General features: G+C 40.3%; 2 protein-coding genes across 13 annotated transcripts in view; one reads left to right on the top strand and one right to left on the bottom strand.

Annotated features, from left to right (window-relative positions):
* MED12L (mediator complex subunit 12L) overlaps positions 1-13,757 on the top strand; it is a 313,958-nt gene that overhangs the window by 132,262 nt on the left and 167,939 nt on the right. The gene's annotated exons all lie outside the window — the stretch shown is intronic.
* GPR87 (G protein-coupled receptor 87) overlaps positions 1-13,757 on the bottom strand; it is an 87,270-nt gene that overhangs the window by 14,982 nt on the left and 58,531 nt on the right. Inside the window, exon 1 of one of the 4 annotated variants that reach the window (XM_045199990.2) lies at positions 6,268-6,327. The exons of 2 other annotated variants lie outside the window; for them this stretch is intronic. The gene's annotated coding sequence lies outside the window, so the exon portion shown is untranslated. Of the gene's footprint in view, positions 1-5,685; positions 6,129-6,267; positions 6,328-13,757 lie in introns of those variants that run through there. One more of the 4 variants, XM_024566217.3, reaches the window with a different exon arrangement.

The raw sequence follows: 13,757 nt of genomic DNA on the forward strand, positions 1-13,757 counted from the left end.
CTTACATTATTGCTTTTTTTTTTTTGTATTTGCAATATCTCTGTCCAGAGGCTATTTTCCTTCCAGGTATAAACCTGCACAAGTCCTTAATAAAACAGTAAAAACCTTCAGGCCTACAAGTCATGACAACCCAGTATCTATAAAGTTGTTGAAGCTCTTTCCATTCTTAAATGACAAAAGTAAAAACCCTCTGTCAATGGAGAAGTAGTGATTCCCAGTATCAATGTGGTTGTCTTGTTTGTAAGAATCACTCCCCACTAAAAGGAACCAGGGCTCCTTGGAGAAGGAACTGATTTGAAATCAGGCACACGGCAAGTACAGGTGAGCTGAGGTACCTTGTGAGCAAAAACAAAAAAAATCCCCAAAACAAAAAAGGAAGTGCTGAAGACCAATGGGGAAATATAAAAAAAGGACTTGTAGGCACTTCTAATTTGACAGTTTGGATATCCACAAGAATGACAGTGATAGATGAAAATGCTATGAAAAACAAGCCAAATTCAGGAAGTTTATAGTGATATTAAAGATATGGATGCTGTAAAAGACAAATACCATATGATCTCATCTATAAGTGGAACCTAATCAACAAAACAAACAAGCCAGCAAATTATAACCAGAGACGTGGAAATAAAGAACAAACTGACAGTAAGCAGAGGGGACGGGAATAACGGGGCAAAGAAGGGGAAGGGTTGTCAAGGAACACATATAAAGGACCCATGGACAAAGCTAACGGGGCAGGGATTGACTGTGGGAGGTGGGGATGGGTAGGGCGGGGAAGAGTAAAGGGGGGAAATAGGGACAACTGTAATTGAACAACAAAGATAAAATAAAATAAAATAAGAAAAAAATAAAAGTACAGATTTGAAAAAGGGAGATTGAAATGGAGGAAGTTCTTTACCAAAGAAGGCCAGCTAGAAAATACAGAAGGGATGATAGAAGTAGACAGTCGCTGTTTTGCAACCTTAGTGCAATAACTGATTCAGGAACATTCTCCTGTGAAAAAGCCACTTGGGGAAATGTTGTGGGAGAACAGGATATTCCGGTATGAAAGGATCACTCCCAGATCATTTTTAGTAATGAAGAAAAAATTACACCATTTCAGCAGGGATATCTGAATGACCAAACATCAAAAATGAGATAACTTGGCATTTTGTGCCTCCTAATATGATTCAGTTAGATGTACACAACGTACCTTGTCTGCTAAACACAGATCAACAGTCCAACAGATTCAGAATGTGGAACATTCTGTAAAACAACCTTTCTAGACTCTTTAAAACATCAAGTTCACAGAAAGCAAACAAACGTGAAGGGTGGGAGGGAGCAGCTGTAGATCAAAGAGGCTGAAAAGAAATAATGAAATAATTGAACTGTGATTGGCGATTGAGGGAAATAGAGGATAAAGCTATAGAAATTGTTTTGGGACAGTTGTCCAAATTTGAATTCAGACTCTATTCGATGGTATTCATGGGTTGTTCTTTCCAGGTATGTTAATGGTGTGTTTAAGCAGAGACTGTTCTTACTCTTCAGAGGGGCATGTAGAAGTGTTCAGGGAGGAAGGGTCATGATGGCCTGCAGTTTATTTTCAAAGTGGTTCAGGAGAAGAAGGTATATGTGTGTGTGTATACTTGTGTTGACATGCACTTTTTTGCTGATATATTACAGTATTATGCATACATATGTGTATATATACACACAAATATGTATGTATGTGTGTGTGTGTGCATGTTAGTTTTGAAGGAAGGGTCCTGAGCTCAGTGCCTGACACACAGCAAAGGTGTAATTGTCTCTCAGACTTCCCTGCTACCCTCCTTACCTTTTCTTTGTCACCTTCCAGCGGTAACCCTGTCCTGAATTTGGGTTTTGCATTTCCTCCTTTTAAAGGAAGTGATTTTTAAAAATGCTCCCCTGAGGATATGGGGATTTTTTTTATATTTTACTTTTTAAAAAATTATTTATTTATTTTTAGAGAGAGGGGAAAGGAGAAAGAGAAGGGGGGAGAGAAATAATCAATGTGTGGTTGCCTCTCATGCGCCCCACACTGGGAACCTGGCCTCTACAACCCAGGCATATGCCCTGACAAGGAATCGAACCTGTGACCCTTTGGTTTGCAGGCCAGCGCTCAATCCACTGAGCCACATCAGCCAGGGCTATTTTTTATTTGTTTAATTGATTTTAAAGAGGGAGGAAGGAAGAGACATCCATGTGAGAGAGAAACATCCATTGGTTGCCTCCTGTACACACCCCAACCAGGGATTGAACCCACAATTATTTGGTGCACAGGACGAACTCCAACCAACTGAGCCACCCTGCCAATGCTAAAACAAATGAGTTTAATCCATATACACATATACTCCGCTGTGAAAATTGCTCACGTTGTATGTAGTTTTCCAGAACTTTAAAAAAATTCCCTGTTCAGCGTTCTGTTTCTAAAGTGTATCACTTTGAAAAAGGCATTGGGAATATTTGGAAAAGTTGAACACTCACTTACCCCATAGCTGAGCATTTTGATTCCTAGGTATATGCCCTAGAAAATTCTTACTTAAGCATATCGAGTAACATGTACAAAGATGCTCATAGAACACTGTAATAGCAAAAGTGTGGAAATGGCTCAAATGATTATTGACAGGAGAATGGGTAAAAAAAAACCCCATTATTTAGTGAAATTTTATTTAGCAGTGAAAATGAATGAACTACAGATGTGCACTTTTAAGTCCTTTTGTAGTACCGATAAGATAGAAGTAATCCCATTTTACAGCTGAGGAACCTGAGGTCTAAAGAGCTTGAATAAATTGTCCAAGGGCGTCACAACTGGCACCCTGTAGAACTGAGATCTGAATGCAGGTCAGGGTCATTCTAAAGCCTTAACTACTAGAGATGTTGTTTCTCATTGAAAAGACGGGTGTTTCTTAGCTTGTCCATACCGCATGGAGAGAGGAACTTTGTATTTTCACCTAACCCAGCAGTTACATAAATTTCTAAGAAATGAGCTAAAACTTCTTTCTTTTACACAGGAAGAAAGCAGATGAAGGTTCTTAGTGTGTTGGGCATGTTTCCTAGGTGGTAGTCAGAGCACCTGTGATTGGAACCCAGCCCTTCCAAGCCCTCAGTGACTGGCATCTGACTTGTGTGTTCTTCCTTTGGTTTCATGCCTCCCCTCTGGTAGCTGGCGGGAGAGGCCCGACAGATAGAAGGTCAGTGTAACTTGCACTATCTCTGACCCTGCTCCCAACTTCCTCATCCAGGTGGACAGCAGAGACTTCTCCTGTCCTCAGCTTGGTGACTCTTTCACCTATAATGTGAAACTCCAGCCTGTAGCAGCAAAAGTGCCAACGAGCTTTCTTTTATCTCTTGAACGTCACTGACGTGATTAAGCTGTGGAAGAAGTCAGGTGTGTTTGTGTGTATGGGGTGGGGGATGTGGAGAAGGCGAAGTAGCAGATATTTGTGTCTTTGGCAAGTGAGCCAGTATTCATTATAAATATAGATTATTGTTCTACTTAGCTATTTTGGCCCAGTGGAACAAAAAAATAAAATAAGACCAAAAAATTACCTGCCTAGCTATCACCTTGAGCTTTTCCTCGTCTGTCCTGCAGTGCTGGCAAAGCACTGGCCAGGTACTTTCTCGGTCCCAATAAATCACAAAAGGCTTCTGGCCCTTTGTAAACTGGTGAGGGCTGTTGACAAGGATCTGCACACATGGCCAACTGAGTTTTCTCGGGCACTGCGTGGGGATAGCAGGAATACCCAGGTGAATGTGCTTTCACAACATTACCACGGTGATGTCGAAGCCTAAATCTATAAAGATCTAAAACACACTCACGGGGGCAGGGGTACCTTGGGCCCTGGCATCTCTGTGGTTGTCTATCTCTAGCATCTCCGTGTGGCTGCCTCATATTGGTCTCTGTTAAAATGTCACCTTCTCAGGGCCATCCCTGTTCACAGCATCTGCCAGTCAAGCCCCTCCCTACCCAGGCCTTCCCAGCCTCTCACCACATGTTTATTTTCTTTATAGCTGTACACAGGTTTATACATTCACCTCCTTAGCTCAGAGACAAGGTGGGGTAGGTGCTTTGGAGCCAGATGACTTTTCCGTGAATACTGTCCCTGGCCTTTGGTAGCTGTTTATCTTGTTCAAGTCACTGAAACTTTCTGGACCCTAGTTTTCTAATCTGTAAAATAGAGGCAATAATAGAAAGTCTTTCCTAATGTGATTTGGATGCTGGAAACCCCTATTTTTGATACAGTATTTGTGCAAAGGCTGTAAAAGCCAAGGACCGTGCTTATGGGGATAATGAGAAGGCCTGGCTCTGGCTGTCATATAACAATTGTAAATCATGGTTGTTGCTCTCCTTACCCCCTTGGCTTCTGGGGCTGTCTTTTGAGACTCTGACTGTTTTTTATTAAATTGACTCTCCTGAACTTGCTGATATTTGACTTTTTTATCTACACAAATGGCAGTGTTGTAGGGTTAATGCTCATACACTTAATAGTTATTAGTAAAATTACACATTAATGGTTAAAAAAAACTCTGTATATTGTACCAGAGGGCATATGGCAAAAAGTAAGCCTAGATCTTGGTTATGTTTACCAGAAAAAACTTTGACTTTCTTCCCAAACTATCTGATGACACATGGTAATCCCTAGCAGCCAGTGAAATGTTTTATGTTGAAGAAGCACTAAAGGCAATGAAGTATCTTTTTAAAAAATTGGTGGGGCTACGGAGAGTTGGTTAGAACAGAGAGGGAAGTTGAAAATGCTAGTCTGTTCATTTTAATTATGTTAAGTGTGCGATCTGTGTATTCAGGGTCCGGCAGAAGTAACGCTTGTGTGGGTGTGGTTGGTAGGGTAATAATATGGGTGTGAGGATTTATAGTTTTAATTTGAACATCTCACCTAAAATGGCCTATCGTTTGCTTGAGTGCGATCATGTTATGTTACAGATTACATGCTTATGATTTTGTAGTAAAAGATTTTGCCACAAAAAGGGGGTGTTATTTGTGCTGGACCCTGTATATTCGAATGTCTGTATGTCTGTGTGTCCATTTAGATAGAGATATTTTCTCCTGTGAATGCCTTCCCCTTCTTAAATGGGGAAAATGGGCAAGAAAGTTGGTAGGTATAAAAATGAATTAGAGAGACGACTTAATAAGTTGCAGTTTCTCGATTTAGAGAGTCATTTGTTAAGAAGAATCACAGCTTTAAAAAAATACTAAATTTGGTTGTTTTAAAAAGTTTCACAGCAGTGGGTGAGGTGTACCTAGTTGATAAATTGCCTTCTAAAATGCTGCCCTTCTTGTAGCATTCTTACAATTTTCTGGAAAATGTGGTTCTTTAAAATAATATTTTTTTCTTTTTGGCTGGAAAATAAACTGGAGTAGATTCTAAGCACATATTAAATTTTAAAATTACTTCCTTGTCTAGATTTATGGAATTTACCGTGCAGTTCCTAGAAAAACAAATGATAGAATAAGTTCAACAAATTGTTGTTTATCTTTACCATCCACAAATTAAAACTAAAAGGCTATCAATGCTTGCTATTTAAATGTTTGTGAAAACTCACAGGAAGAAATCAGAAGTTAAGAATCAAGAACATGGAAATCAAAAACTAAGACATTAATGAGAGCTAAAACAGCAGCTGTGAGGTGTATTTAATTCCGTTTTTTCCTTTGAAAAATCAGTTGTAACTCACCATTCAGTCCACACCAGTAGCCCAGGCGATCCGCAATTCAGAGAAGACTTTAAGTGCTTCCTTACATGCAGTATTTCACCTCCGGTTTTAGTTTTTAGTGAGGTTGTGGCCTTTTGTGCTCTTAGACCAAACCTTCTGTTTTTCTTTTTCATTTTTTTTCTCTGGCATTTTAGTTTTTTATTGGACTCGCTTAGCTCTGAGGATTACATCACATCCCAGCTGTATCGGTGCTCTTTATCATGCCCAAGACTGGCTTTAACTCATTATTCACATACACACAACACTGTCTTATATTTTATAAGCAGTAAGTTTATAATTTTTTTAAAAGTAGAATTTTCTAATGCCTAGTGTACCAATGCATGGAAGAAAAGCCTGCTTTTTGCAATTGAAAGGAACATTTACAGGGGAAAGTTAATTTAGTCTTTGAACTTTGAAAAATCTAATATCACCTATAAATCTCTCACTTGACATTCCATCCATTAAAACATTTTTAGGACATTAAAAGCACAAAAAGCCATTTTACATTGAAATTACAAATGTTCTTTAAATATGCTCTGCATTGGATGGACTTTTCTTACTTACCAATTTTTCAAGTTTCTTATGGTCTCTGTAGGCAAGATTGGATCAGCAGCTGAGCATAACATCTGATGTTGAGGGAAATAAATATACTTTGCTTTCTGCCTGGGCTGCTTGTGTTGACCAATAGAAATACTGCATTAGCTCTCAAACCAAAACATTTAAAGTTCTCTATGAAATGCTGACATTGTGCCAATGGTTTGAATGTCAAGTACTAGAGATGTCCACCTCTGCCATGTGCTTGTGTACATTGTGCTTAGGGTTACAAATTATCGAGATCTGACCAAACAGCAACTGGGACAAAACTGGGAGCAGAGATGAGGAGTGAGTGACTGCCAAGTGAGAGCTCCAGCCTGCAGGAGGCAGGAGGCTGGACCTTTCCCATGCCTAGCTGTGACCTCTTCCTGTGAAGCTGTTGTAAGAATAGCTTCTGTATTTATTGGGAAGATTTTTCAAGTTGTAATTCACACGGCTTCAACTAACTCCTTAAAACTTATTGGAGACCCAACAAATATTTGAAAGTAAAAGAGATCAGGACATTTCCCACATCAGTACCAGGGAAAGAAGTGGGTAGGCCGTGCAGTAGGTGTTCACCGGAGAGTCTTGTTGGCGATGGACAAGGTAACTATCAAATGAGAGGACAGACTAAGGATCCTGAGGCTGTGTATGGTGGATTTGGTGCCTGATGGTGCCTGGTCTATTATGGCTTTGATTCTGACATATTTCCCCTTGAATTGGTGCTGTTGGGTCTCCTAACCTTTCTTCAGGTTACCCCATCCTCTTAAATATGGTTATGGAGCACCCTGTTTGGCCCCAGTTTCTGGATGATGATTATTATTTTTTTTATCTTCGCCTGAGGACACTTTTTTCATTGCTTCTTAGAGAAAAAGGAAGCGAGGAAGGAAAGAGAGAAACATCGATGTGAGAGAGAAACATCGATCAGTTGCCTCCTGTATGAGCCCTCACCAGAGATCGAAACTGCAACCCAGGCATGTGCCCGTTACTGGGAATTGAACCTGCAACCTTTTGGTTATGGGACAATGCTCCAACTAACTGAGCCACACTGACCAGGGCTGGATTATTTTTATGTAACAAATTGTTGCTAGGACTCTACTCTTATATGGCACTCAATTGATGAAATCATAATGCATCTTTTAGGAAGAAGGACTCAGGTCTTCTGTATTCTGTTTACTTTGAAGTCATCCAGTTTTGGACCTGTATTATCACCTCTACTTGTTTTACCTATTTATTTCCCTTTTTATTGGGGTAGCATGCTCCTTGTCAATCACGTGTATTATCATTATCAAACAAAATAAAGTGAAACCCCTCAAAACTCCCCTTGACTGTGAGTTCCTCTTGTTCGGTGCTCTTTGTCTACTGGTCACCCAAGCTGTATCCATTACATTCTCCTGCATCCTCTCGCCCACTCCTGTCCAGTCAGTCACCAAAACCTGGCGATTTTTTTAACACCTGAATATTTCTTGTCTATGCTTTCCTCCAAATCCAAGGACATTTTCTGGCTATATTCCCTGCCTCCCGTCTCTTCCCCACCGGCCATATCTGCCCTCTAGTCACCCACGGGAGGGATCCCTGTAAAATACCAGCTCGACAAGCTTGACCATGTCCTTTTTGGGGGTCCTTGTCTCCTACAAGATAAGTTCGTGCTGTTCCATCTGGCAGACCTGGTGCTGTGTGATGACGCAGCTCATCTTCTGCCGTGACTTGCCTTGAACTTTATATTACAGCAATACTAACCTGTTTGAACTTTCCACAGTTATCGATGGTTCTTGCCTCCTTGCTTGGGCTTACGCCTTTTCCTCTGCCTGGGCTAAATCTCTGGAATAATTCTCTCCTTTCATCTGGCTTGTCCTGAATTTTAGCTCTGTTTCTAGAATTTCAGCTACTCATGTACCCACTTCTCATTTTTTATTACATCCACATACAGCTGCTCTAGTTATGTCTGATTTTTGTTTTATGGAGTCATCTTAAAAAGTAAATGTTTAGCATCAGTCTAAGCAAAAATATCTTTGAAATGACAGATTTTATGCATTTCTTCATCTACTCAACCAAGTAATATTTGTTAGTCACCTTTTGAATGTAGATGCCCTGGGAGCCTGGGGCCTGAGGTGTGGCCTGAGGTGTGGAACCTATGTTTGGGAATTGTTCGCCCATGTCTCTCCCAGCTTCATGGAGCTGTTGAAGGCAGGTGCAATAGCTTGTCAATTTTTAATCTTCAGTACCTGCCTATTTGACTTATGTGATTAAAATAACACAAAAGTAAAGATTTCTTGATTTTTCTCTTCCTTCCAAGTTTTACTTACAACACTTGGTTTCTTTCATAAACAGGACTTCTAGACATCGATAAAGGCCAGAGTAAAAGTTAATATGCTTATTTTTATTTTGGAAGGCTTGAGATCCATGATAAAAAAAATAAGCTGTCTTTTATAAATACTCAGTTTGATAGGCAAGAATAGGTTTGTTTGTTTGTAATCCAGTAACTGCTACAACTACTCAGACACAAAGAAACTGTAAGTCAAATGTGTATATTTTAATCAAAATCAGTACTTGGGGCTGTGCAGATAAAATTTGGTTCTGTTTCATTGGATTAAATGATGGCAATGTCAAAAATAGCAAGTATTACACAAGAATGTCAAAGAAGAAATATTTTTTAAAGAACATGTATATTTATAATGGCATTCCATTTTGTAAGCTGAAGGGAGAACTGGAGGTACCTGAAACTCAAATCTCTAAGTCTCACGCGTTCAACGCTTTGGGGGGGTTTAAGGAAAAACTGTTGACAGAACCCACTGGCATAAAGCTAAGGAGGTGCGGGAAACTTGAGGGCATCACAGGGACCCCTAATAATCATAAGATAAATAGCAGTGTCTGGCACTTAAGAGTCTGTCCAAGGCAAAATAAGCCAGTTTAAACATGAAAGGTGTATTCCTATAAATTAGATAATTTGAGGCACACCTCTTTTACTGTATTGAAGTTGATTTTGTGTGTCGTTTTGCATTATGCCAGAAACCCCTAAACAAACTCCCAGCCCTGCCCACACTCTCGCAGCTGAAGTGGGGCAACAGTAGCATGGGGTGTGCTGTTCGATGCGGTTTAGACCACATCCCATTTCCAGACACACCATCTATTCTCTCACTTCTAGCCTTTATCAGGTTGTTTCCTTTTCCATCTCTACCTGTTGACATCTTGTGCGTCCCTTAGGATCCAGCTAGGATTCAGTCGATGGTGGCACTTTTCCTTACCTTCCCACTAAGCCTTAAAGGACTGTTTCCCTCTCTCTGAATTCTGGTAGTGCTTAACTTGAATTCTGATTAGGCCTCAGATGTTATACTGCGTGGTAGATGGTAATGGCTCTCCTTCCTGGCCTGGGGGGATGGCGGCAGGTCTTTGCTGATGTTCCCCAGTTCTGTTATTCATGTAGTCACTTGGCATGTTGGGCAGGAGGGCAAGTGATTTTTTGCAGCCCCTACCACCTCGTATTGTCAGGCCGTCCAGACTGGCTTCCTGGGCTTGGCACACTGCCCCTTTGCCTAGCAGTCCATGGGCACCCCGTCAAGAAGGTGATTGTGTTAATGAATGAGGACCTCCACTATTTTTTCCAGCCCAAGGAATTTAGACATCTTTTTAATTTTGATTTTTTTGTGTTAGTAATTCAAATTAAACAAATTTAGAATTTTTTTTCAAAGTCATGCAGTATGTACTTCAAGAAATCAAACAATTGTATAAAACTTAAAATGAAAAGAGTAGTCCCTGCCCTTTTCCTGTGCCCCTGTAGCCGCCTCTTTCACTTTTAGCCTGTTATTTGGGGGGATCAACCCCTATACTCCTACACAATGGACATTTCTTGGCTTCCAGAAGGGTCTGTTGACTTCTGTGTGTAGAATAGGATGATTTACCTTCCTTACTCTCCACACTTCTCTTCCCCTAGATAATTATGTCTGCCATTTTTGGATAAGTCAGTATCCCTTGTTTATATAATTAGAGCTGTATAAATATTACTTGTGGCCAAGGCTCATCACTTGTATTGAAAGGGATTGCAATTCCCCAGCCTCCTCTAGACACCAGCAGCATCCGTGCCCTCTTGGTCTAATGAAAGCAGGCTTCCCTCGAAGTCCAGGCTGCCCATTTTCCCATTTATAGGTAAGGTATGTAAACTCGCTCTTATTACCACTTCAGTATTATAATTGGAGCCAAACCTCCTTTAGTTAGTTCTTAGCTGTGTGTCTATGAATAAGCTTTTGTTAACAGCTGTGTTTAGAGAAATATATAAAGTCCAGGTATATGTTTATGTATGTAAACTTCTTAACATCAGGCAGAGGAATGGTGTGTTGACAGATTCTTCTTATTAAAAAAATTCTGTTATGTTTCATTGGAGGGCCCTTTTGGTTGTCAGCTTTAGGTATTTTGCTTTTGGCAGCTTGCAATTATTGCCATCTTGGAAAAGTCACAGATACCCTTCCAAAACTGTGTCTTTTATTCTTGTCTTCGTGGTTGAAACTTACACTCTACAGGAAGCCTGCATCAAATTTTGATGCTGTGCCTGGTTGCTCTCGTAGTTTTCCCACAAGCCTTGTATTATATTATACTTGATAAGCAAGGCCCCTGGTTTTATTCATTTAAAAATATAGACACTCACTTAGAAGATAAACAACTTCTGAGTTATAAATAGGCTTGGGATTGGCCTGTGGAGTTGATGATACTGTTGGGAGACCAAGTTCACATAAGAAGAAGAAATTCAGGAGAAGAACTAACTGCCAAATAACTGTAGGGATTTGAGAGGAAGACAGTGACTCTTGTTCGTTTGTAAAAATTCCATTTTGGGGATTCATACTAATTGGTAACCCTCCTGTGGGAGAGTGCGACTTAAATATCTACCTAAAGTTTTGTCATGGATCAAAGGGGGAGGGCGTCTGGAGAATGAGCATCCGATAGAGGGAAGGTCCATGGCAGTTGAATGCCGCTCAGCACAGGGATGTGGGATGTAAACAGACACCCACCAGCAGCAGTAGCTGACATCTGCGCTGCTGTGTGCCTTTCCCATGCATCCATGCTAATCACAGCCCTGTTTCCTACAGCCTGCACTTCCGTCTTTCCCAGGGTGTCTCAGGCCACCTATCAGAGCCTGTCCCTGAGATGAAACCTTTGGCTAGAGATCCATCCAGGAAAAAATGAAGACAAAAATTATAGCAAGCTTGTCTGCTCCAGTATGGAGACAGAATTGGGGATAGATTATTCTGCAATTAACCCTGCATAATATATTTAGAGTTGCATTTGGGAACAAAAGTGAGTTCTCCCTCTATCAGCATGGGGACATTGGGCTAGTTATATAATCCCTCTAAATCTGTGTTTCCCGTCTGTGTTAAAAAGGCTCTAGTGTCACCTACCGCATTGAAGTTGTTGCAAAGTGTAAATGAAGTAATGTATGTTTTCTGCCTGCAGTACTCAGCTGATGTATGTGGTCAGTAAATGGTGGGGGCTCTTACTGATATAATCACAGGCCGATTGTTGCTTTACAATTTTCTTTTTTCTTTTAAGATTTTATTTATTTATTTTTAGACAGAGGGGAAGGGAGGGAGAAACAGTGGGAGAGAAACATCAATGTGTGGTTGCCTCTCACATGGCCCCACACTGGGAACCTGGCTGACAACCCAGATAATGTGCCCTGACTGGGAATTGAACTGGTGACCCTTTGGTTCGCAGCCCATACTCAATCCACTGAGCTATACCAGCCATGGCTATAATTTTCTTGAGATTGCATTATCATTGACTATATAGAGATGGAATTCTGTGCTTTTCAGTTTTAGTAAATGTTGATTTTTATGAAAAGACTCAAATTTGAGGAGGTCTTTGGTTCAGTAGTGATGGTTATGGGAAAACTCTCTCAGATGACATAGCCGTACATAACCCTAGGAAGAATATTTCCAAATCGGGAATGTAACATCTGGAGGAGATAAGCAGTATGCAGTGCCTGGTAGAATCAGACCTTTAAAGGTGGGCATACATCAGTGGTTTACTCTTTGGCCAGCGTCCCCGGACCCCTCAGTGAGGAAGCCAGGTTCCTTTTCCACCCCAATCCTGGATGCCACTCCGTCTGCATGAGCCTGTGAATGAGCATGCTCCCTCTTTTTCACTGTTGTCATCCTGAGAGGTTTTTAGGGTCCTGCTATTTTTTCTCATATTGTAGACAAAATGTGTGGTCCCAAAATACCTCTTCATTGCCAGAAGTCACATCAGACGGCTACCCTACAGGAAAGATTAAAGCTTACCATGCTTATGGTACTATTCAGCAATGTCTAGATGAATCCCTCTTATTTTAAGGCCTAGGAGATGCCAAGTAGTAGTAAAGGCAGAAAATATTTATTTTTCCATAGGTAAGAAGAATAAAATGAGCAGAGCATTATGTAAAATATTTTGTTAGTTCATATGACTGGTTATTAACCCATTCCGTTTTATTGTGGGAAATGACAGAGGGTTGTTTTTAATTGGCCATAGGGAAAAAAGTAATGTTTGGATTTACTGAGTGGTCTCTTGCCATTTGCCAACCTAGTATCACTTATCAACTTCACATATGAAGTATGTGCTGTTGGCCAAGGGGCAGGGTGCTTTGCACTTAGTTTCACACAACAAAACAAAAAGGCAGCACATGATACAGCTGCTTCTGAAATTTCAGAAATGGTGCGGTTTTAAAGAGGAAATGATTAAGAGAGACTGTAGACCATTTTGATCCAAGGTTTCTCAGAATCACTTAGAATGGTTTTTCAGTGACCTTGCCTGGAAGGCATCTTCATGTGGAGTCTTTCTCCATAGCTCTTATTCTGCAACTTCAACTTAATCCTCCTTTTACTGTATGTCAATTGGCTTCTTGTACTTAGTCTAAATATTTACAGGATTTTGCCTGTTAAGAGACAGTAGAAATATTTGTTGACTTTGTGGTTCTGAGGGTGTGAGAGGCAGTTTGTCTGATTGGTTGAAAGTAATGTCTCTGGAGTAGGTTGCCTTACTTAGAATGTTGGCTAATGCACATACCAGCTCTGTGTCCTTGGGCATGTTATTGGATTGGCCAAAAAGTCCGTATAGTTTTTTCCACAAAATAAAAGACACATTTTTCATTTTCACCAAAAACTTTATTGATTTGCATATTTTGACTATTTGAGTATATCATCTATCTCCCCCATGGTATAATTGACTATTTTCAATTAATGTTTCAGCTTGATTGCTATTAACTTCAGCTGGTCTACCCAACTGTGGAGCACTGTCGGCAAGAAATCTCCAGCAGGAAACTTCACAAACCACTTTTGATATGTTTGATCACTTACGTCACTTTCTCCATACACTGCCCAAACCTTTTTTTGCATTTCAGTTGTGTTTTTACCTTTCTTGAAATAATAAAGCATAATATGCTGAAAATGTTGCTTATTTTCTTCCATCTTCAACATTAGAATGGTTACACAAAAATTCACCGGTTTTGTTTTTTTTTA

This window comes from Desmodus rotundus, chromosome 2, assembly GCF_022682495.2.
Source record: "Desmodus rotundus isolate HL8 chromosome 2, HLdesRot8A.1, whole genome shotgun sequence".
Lineage (NCBI taxonomy): Eukaryota > Metazoa > Chordata > Mammalia > Chiroptera > Phyllostomidae > Desmodus > Desmodus rotundus.